Source organism: Cervus elaphus, chromosome 3, assembly GCF_910594005.1.
Source record: "Cervus elaphus chromosome 3, mCerEla1.1, whole genome shotgun sequence".
Lineage (NCBI taxonomy): Eukaryota > Metazoa > Chordata > Mammalia > Artiodactyla > Cervidae > Cervus > Cervus elaphus.
Window position 1 is genome coordinate 31,517,014 of NC_057817.1, and position 8,865 is coordinate 31,525,878.

At 39.8% G+C, this 8,865-nt stretch overlaps 1 pseudogene; it reads left to right on the forward strand.

Annotated features, from left to right (window-relative positions):
• The first annotated feature begins 756 nt into the window (after positions 1 to 756).
• LOC122678747 lies at positions 757 to 1,686 on the forward strand (annotated as a pseudogene).
• The last annotated feature ends 7,179 nt before the right edge of the window (positions 1,687 to 8,865 follow it).

Sequence of the window (8,865 nt, forward strand, 5' to 3'; positions counted from 1 at the left end):
ATTGCGAGGAAGCATTCATTCTTTCACTCCATAAATGTTTACTTAGAGCCCTATATCTGGGTCTACTAAATTTCTATGACTAGGACAATTTCCTGATCCTCTTCTCTTACTCAAAAATTATGGAGTCAGTAACTATTATTGGTACTTACCAATTCATCCATGGGGGAAAAAACAAAGATCCTTGCCTGTGTATAACATAAAATTCTATCAGAGAGATATAATTTTTAATGTGCTGAATAAATCTACTATCCAATATGTTAGGGAAGTGTTACATGTCATGGGAGGGAAATCTGAATTTGATAAAGAGTACTTAAGCAGGAGAAGAAAAGTTGTAGTATTTAATAGGGTACTAGAATTGACAGATTATTCTTTAACCTTGGATTCAATTTCTGACTTCCAAAAGTGGATGCACAAGTGTGTGCTAAATCACTTCAGTCGTGTCTGACTCTTTGTGACACTATGGAACATAGCCCACCAGGGTCCTCTGTCCATGGGATTCTCCAGACAAGAACAGAATACTGGAGTGGGTTGCCTTGCCCTCCTCCAGGGGATCTTCCAGACCCAGGGAGCAAACCTGCGTCTCTTATGTTTCCTGTACTGGTAGGTGGGTTCTCTACCACTAGTGCCACCTGGGAAGCCCCCAAAAGTGGATATTTTATAGACTAAAAAGTCCTATTCACTGATTGTGACTCATATCATGGTGCCACTAAATGAATACATATTTGTTTCTCACAGGGATATGACATACAAGAAACCATGAAAAATCTTAGCATTATTGATGAATTTGTGCTGCTGGGGTTGTCTACTGACCAGGATATCCAGACCATGCTCTTTGTTTTCTTGGGAATTTACCTTCTGACCCTGATGGGGAACCTGATGATGATCCTGGTGATCAGGGCTGATCCTCACCTGCACACGCCCATGTACTTCTTCCTTGGTCATTTGTCTTTCCTAGACATATGCTACTCTTCAGTCACTGTGCCCAAGATGCTGCAGAATTTCCTGTCTCAGAGGAAAACCATTTCAGTGTGGGGATGCATTACCCAGAGTTTCTTTTTCATTTTCTCTGGAGGCACTGAGAGCTGCCTGCTCTCTGCTATGGCCTATGACTGCTATGCTGCCATCTGTCACCCTCTGCTCTACACTGTGATCATGAATGGACCTCTGTGCACTGCAATGGTGAGTGCAGCATGGCTGATGGGGTTTCTGAACTCACTAGTGAATAATCTTTGTGCCCAGAACTTACAGTTCTGTGGTCCCAATATCATCTCCCACTTCAGCTGTGAACTGCCTTCACTCTTCCCTCTCTCCTGCAGTGATACCACACCTAACACCATCCTGCTGACTGGATCTGCTGCATTTCTAGGACTTGTGACACTTCTCCTGATCCTCTTCTCTTACTCTAAAATTATTCTTGCCATTCTAAGTATCTCCTCCTCTAAAGGCTGAGTCAAAGCCTTCTCCACTTGCTCCTCCCACCTCACCGTGGTGCTCTTATTCTATGGGACGGCTCTATTCAGGTACATCAGCCCCTCTTCAGGATCAATCCTGGAGCAAGTTGTCTCTATACAGTATGGTGTGATCACATCCTTGATAAACCCCCTCATTTACAGCTTTAAGAACCAGGAGGTGAAGGCAGCTTTGCAGAGGATGCTAAGGCACCAGATATGTGTCTCAGGGTTTTAAAAAATGGCAATAGGACACTTGTTCTAATAGAGAACCAGTCTACAAGGGAAGAGAACTTTGTAAGCTTAGAGCTTGTGTGGTTCTTGATTTTTAATTAAATTTAAGTGTATTTATTTCTTATTCAAAGTTACATGACTTCCAAAAGCTAAGAAATATAGTCAGAGAAGTATTTTGCCCATCCTGGGTCTGAGGGGAAACATTTAGAGACACCAGCTTTTACCACAGCCTCTGGAAACTACTCCAGAAGCAGTGACTTCACTACAGTTGAGGAGCCAGAACCAGAACAAAGACCCTGACAAGAACAGAAATCCAGAGCCTAGGACCTTTACCTATGGAGTTACAAAAAGAACTCTATTAGAACAAAGGCAAAGAACAAGTAACCTATACACATTTAATTTCCCAAAATAAGTGAATTCAGCATCCCCCATTCACCTGACTTGATGGCATCACAGGCATGGAATGGCATGTGTGCCTGCAAATAGTCAAAGAGTAGTGAAAACAAAGGATGAGCAGGTTAAATATCTATGAGCAGATAAGTGGATAAAGAAAATGTGGTATATGCATACAACGGAGTATTATTCAGCTTTAAAACAAGATGGAAAAATAAATAAATAAATAAAATTTAAAAAAAAAATAAATAAATAAAACAAGATGGAAATTCTACAATGTGTGACAATATGGATGCACCTTGAGGACATTGTGTTAAGGACATAAGCCAATCAGAGGAGAAAAACCATTTTGTAGTTTTACTTTATAAAGCAAGCTTATAGAAGCAGAATGTGGAATGGTGGTTGCCAGGGGCTAGGGGAAGAGGGAACTTGGAAGTTGCTATTCAATGGGTACAGAGTTTCAGTCAAACAAGATAAAAAAGTTTTGAAGGTCTTCTACACATCAATATGCATATAGTTAACAATACTATATACTTAAAATTTGTGAAGAGGGTAAATTTTATGTTATATGCTTTTTACCACAATAAAGATATATAAGAAGACTGAACATACTGTTACACTAAAAACGTTCTCCAAAATGAAGATGCACACTGTCCTAATACTTATTGTATCCACCCTGGCTAAATTCATCACTACACATATTCCACCACAGTCCCACTGAATAGCCTGTTCTTTAAAGATACAAATGAAGATCAGCAAAATGAAGGAATAGTAAGGCTCAATCCTTATTCCCTCATAGAAACAACAATGTAAAAATGATATATGAACCAAAATGTCTTTATAAGAATTACAGATAAGATGTTTCAGCACCCCCAGGGAAGCACAATAACCAACAACAGTCACATTGAAACAGGTAAGAAGAGCACTTTCACTTTTCCTGCAATAACCTCCCCATAAACTGCGCAGCCCAGAGCCAAGGCCGATCTGCTCAGCCAATGACCTCTGCCGTGGTGGGGAGAAGAGAATGGCGTGTGCACTCAGCCTCCCAGCCTTTCAGTGCACCCACTCCCCAACGGGCCACGTCCTACCTCTCCTCATACCAAGTGTTGAAGAAACAGCATAGTCCAGATGCCTGAAGCAGCTAAGAACCAAGGAAAAGCAGAGGGTGTCTTCCTACAGCTAGCAAGGATCTTCAAGATTGGGAAAACATGCGGAACTGAGGCTTCTCCCTCAGAAGGGAGTAAGAGGAGTGGGGCGTGCCTCCAGTGTCCTCATCCTTTCAGTGCAGTAGCTCAGGGGCCAGTTCCTGTGTAGCCTCACATCAAGTGCTAACAGAACCAGCAAAGTTAAACACCAGAGGGAATAAGAGATTACAGCTTCCATTTAAAACAAACAAACAAAAAAAAGACTGGTCATTTTGATAATTTAGGAACATAGGCCAAAAATCTCTGGCCAGATATACTGATGAAAGTCCTTTCCTGTCAGTCATCATACACACTGGGAGAGGTATCTGTGACTTGAAAAATGCAGACATCACCACAAAGCTACAAGGGACTTGAATGATCAGGAAAACTATAACATAATCAAAAGAGTAAAATAAATCTCTAGTAACTGACCCTAAAGAAATGGAGATCTATGAATTTGCTGACAAAATTCAAAACAATCTTCTCAAAGAAGCTCAGTGAATTACAATAGAACTCAATTAAATGAATTCAGGAAAATGATACAAGAACAAAATGAGAATATCAATAAAGAGATAGAAACAATAAAAAGAAGAACAAATCAGAAATACTGGAGAGGAGAGGAAACTAGTGGTTGCTGTAGGTGAAGGAGTTGGGTAAAATGGGCAATGGTGGTCAAAAGGTATTAACTTGCAGTTTCAAGACAAACAAGTCCTAGGGATGTAATGTACAGCATGAAGATATGTCAACAATGCTCTATAGTATATTTCAAATTTGCTAAGAGAGCAGACCTTGAAAGTTCTCATCACAAGGGAAAAAAATGTAACTATGTGTGGTGATCATTTTGCAGCATATATTAATACATATATCAAACACTATGTTGTGCTCCTAAAATGAATACAAGGTTATGCATCAATATCTAAAAAAAAAAAAAAACTCAGCCATTTAAAAAATGACCATAAAGATATAGAAAAGGAGAAAAACTGGCAATGACACTATGGATTTAAAATGAGAGAAGGGATTTCCCTGGTGGCCCAGTGGTTAAAAATCTGTCTGCCAATGCAGAGGACACAGGTTTGGTCCCTGGTTGGGGAAGATTCCACATGCAGCGGGGCATCCGTGCATCACAACTACTGAAGCCCACATACTCTACAGCCCATGCTCAGCAGCAAGAGAAGTCACCACAATGAAAAGCCCGTGCACTGCAACTACAGAGTAGCCGCCACTCACTTTAACTCTAGTTAAGCCTGCAAACAGCAATGAAGAGCCAGTGCGGCCAAATAAATAAATAAAAATTTAAAAAAGAAGAAACACTTTAAAAGATAAAATGAGACAGGAATAGTTGCTAAAGTCCATGTGAAATTTCAACAAACTGCTTTATTGATGATGGACTAAAAATCATACTTTTAAACTAGCTTCCATGAGCCCCTACCTCTGAACATGACAGATGTTCTCAAAACCCAGGAAAATGTTGGCATCTCCCACCCATACGAACTGCATTTAACTCCAATATACAGGTGGTTTGCTGACCATAAACACCTCTCCTCTCCTCTCCAGTATTTCTGAGCCAGGGAGAACTGAAGTTCTATCACTTACCTTCTCTTTCCCCTACCTAATCTCATTGGCCTCTATCTCTCCATCCATTCGGAAACAAGTCCCAGAAACAATACGGCAGTAAGAGGGGTTCTGTGGGTCAGAAACTGGAAAGGGCACAGCAAGGATGATTTGTATGTGCTTCACCCAATCTGGGCTTCAGCTAGGAGGAGTCAGAGGCTCAAAGGATAGGGAATGAAGTCACCTAAATGCTCATTCAGTCACAGTATCTGACACATAGGCTGAGAAAGCTTGAAGACAAGGATGTCCCATCAGAGCATCTAAAGAAGGCCTTACCATGTGGTTTGGCTTCAACAACACATAGTACCCTTAGGATAGTCAGACTTATACATGGCATCCCAGAGCTCTGAGTATGAGAGGTCAAGAAAACAGGGTAAAAGTATCATAGCCTTTTCTGACCTTACCTTGGAAGTTATCCAACATCACTACTTAACTCTTATTACAAGAGAGTCTAAGCCCACTCAGATTTGTAGTCAAGAGCAGACCCACTAACCAATGATAATGTCAAAGGAAATATCATCTTTAGATTTAAATCTGCCATACCCTGTAAAAGTAATTAATAAAAAAACACTGGAGCTAAAGAATGCAATGATTGCAATGAAAAAAATCACTAGTAGACTTGATAAAACATAAGAAGGAATCAATGAACTCAAAGATGGAGAATGTAAATTATACAGTCATAGAATCAAAGAAAAAAGAATGAAAACAATGAAGAAAGCCTAAAGGATTCAGGGAACTCTTATCAGTTGAACTACACATCTTAGGAGTCCTAGAAGGAGAAGAGATGGTGAAGGGGGCAGAAAACTTATTTAAATAAATAATAGCTGAAAACTTCCCAGATATAAGGAGGCTAATTGGCATCCATATTCAGGATGCCAAAGGATGTCAGAGAGAAGAAATCAAGTCTATACTGACATATTATAATTACATTTTCAAGATAAAGAATTTTGAAAGCAGCAAGAGAAAAGCAACTCATCACATATTAGGGAACCTAAGTCTATCAGTGAATTTCTCAGCAGAAACCTCTCACACCAGGGAAGATTGAGATGATATATTTAAAGTGCTGAAAGAAAAATTTAACAACCAAGAATACAGTAGCCAGTAAAACTCTTCCTCAGAAATAAAGACAAGGGGGGAAGAAGAGGGGGAAGAGATAGTTAGGGAGTTTGGGATCAACATATACACTCTGCTATATTTAAAATGGATAACCAACAAGGACCTGTATAGCACAGATAACTCCGCTCAATGTTACATGACAGCCTGGATGGCAGAGGAGTCTAGGAGAGAATAGATACATGTATATGTATGGCTCAGTCCCTTTGCTATTCACCTGAAACTATTACAGCATTGTTAATTGGCTATACTCCAATATAAAATAAAAAGTAAAAAAATATAAAAAAGAGAAAGAAAGGTAAAATTTAATTCTTCCCAGAAAAACAAAAGAAGAAATAGAAAACCTTCAGTTCAGTTCAGTTCAGTCGCTCAGTCGTGTCTGACTCTTTGGGACCCCATGAATGGCAACACGCCAGTCCTCACTGTCCATCACCAACTCCCGGAGTTTACTCAAACTCATGCCCATCGAGTCGGTGATACCATCCGGACATCTCATCCTCTGTCGTCCCCTTCTCCTCCTGCCCTCAACCCCTCCAAGCATCAGGGTTTTTTCCAATGAGTCAACTCTTCGCATGAGGTGGCCCAAGTAATGGAGTTTCAGCTTCAGCATGAGTCCTTCCAGTGAACACCCAGGACTTATCTCCTTCAGGATGGACTGGTTGGATCTCCTTGTAGTCCAAGGGACTCTCAAGAGTCTTCTCCAACACCACAGTTCAAAAGCATCAATTTTTCAGAGCTCAGCTTTCTTCACAGTCCAACTCTCACATCCATACATGACCACTGGAAAAACCATAGCCTTGACCAGATGGACCTTTGTTGGCAAAGTAATGTCTCTGCTTTTTTTTTTGTCTCTGCTTTTTAATATGCTATCTAGGTTGGTCATAACTTTCCTTCCAAGGAGTAAGCGTCTTTTAATTTCATGGCTGCAATCACCATCTGCAGTGATTTTAGAGCCCAAGAAAATAAAGTCTGACACTGTTTCCACTGTCTCCCCATCTATTTCCCATGAGGTGATGGGACCAGATGCCATGATCTTAGTTTTCTGAATGTTGAGCTTTAAGCCAACTTTTTCACTCTCCTCTTTCACTTTCACCAAGAGGCTTTTTAGTTCCTCTTTACTTTCTGCCATAAGGGTGGTGTCATCTGCATATCTGAGGTTATTGATATTTCTCCCAGCAATCTTGATACCAGCTTGTGCTTCCTCCAGCCCAGCATTTCTCATGATGTACTCTGCATATAAGTTAAATAAGCAGGGTGACAATATACAGCCTTGATGTACTCCTTTTCCTATTTGGAACCAGTCTGTTGTTCCATGTCCAGTTCTAACTGTTGCTTCCTGACCTGCATACAGGTTTCTCAAGAGGCAGGTCAGATGGTGTGGTAGTCCCATCTCCTTCAGAATTTTCCACAGTTTATTGTGATCCACACAGTCGAAGGCTTTGGCATAGTCAATAAAGCAGAAATAGATGTTTTTCTGGAACTCTCTTGCTTTTTCGATGATCCAGCGGATGTTGGCTATTTGATCTCTGGTTCCTCTGCCTTTTCTAAAACCAGCTTGAACATCTGGAAGTTCACAGTTCATGTATTGCTGAAGCCTGGCTTGGAGAATTTTGAGCATTACTTTCCTAGCGTGTGAGATGAGTGCAATTGTGCAGTAGTTTGAGCATTCTTTGGGATTGCCTTTCTTAGGGATTGGAATGAAAATGGACCTTTTCCAGTCCTGTGGCCACTGCTGAGTTTTCCAAATTTGCTGGCATATTGAGTGCAGCCCTTTCATAGCATCATCTTTCAGGATTTTAAATAGCTCATCTGGAATTCCATCACATCCACTAGCTTTGTTTGTAGTGATGCTTTCTAAGGCCCACTTGACTTCACACTCTAGGATGTCTGGCTCTAGGTGGGTGATCACACACCCAGTAATCACACATTGTGATTATCTGGGTCATGAAGATCTTTTTTGTACAGTTCTTCTGTCTATTCTTGCCACAACAGACCAATATAAATAAAGAGAGTAGCAGAAAGAACAAATAACCAAATTTAAAAATGTGTAATAGAAGTGAATAGACATTTCCCACAGAGAACATACAAATGGTCAACAGGCATATGAAAAAGTGCTAAAAATAGGTAATCATCAGGGAAATGCAAACTAAAAACAATTACATACCACCTCAAACCTATTAAAATGACTATTATAAAAACAAACAAAAGATAGAGTGTTATCAAGGATCTGGAGAAATTAGAAGCTTCTACTGTTCGTGGAAATGTAAATTGGTACAGCAGCTATGGGAAACAGATTCCTCTAAAAATTAAAAATAGAACTACCATATCATTCAACAATCCCACTTCTGGATATACATCCAAAAGGACTGAATGCAGGGTCTCAAAGAGATATCTGTACACCCATGTTCACTGCACCATTATTCACAATAGCTAAAACATGAAAACAACCAAAGTGCTGACTGATAGATGAAAGGGTAAGCAAAATGCGGTAAGCACATATAATGGAATATTATTTAGTCTTTAAAAAGAACGGGTTTCCGTCATCCAACAACATGGATAAACCTGGAGGACGTTATACAAAGATAAACTCCACAGCAGAATAAATATTGCATGATTCCACTTATATGAGTTATTTAAAATAGTCAACCTCATAGAAACAGGGAGTAGAATGATGGTTTCCAGAGGCTGGGAGGAGGATATGGAGGGTGAATGTTCAACAGATACAAAGTCTCAGTTTTGTAAGATGATTAAGTTTGGAGATCCATAGAAAATTGTGCTGACACTCAACAACATTGTATTGTACAATTAAAATTTTGTTAAAGAAAGTACATATTATTTGTATTCTTAACATAATAAAAAAATAATTTTAAAAGCCCTACTAT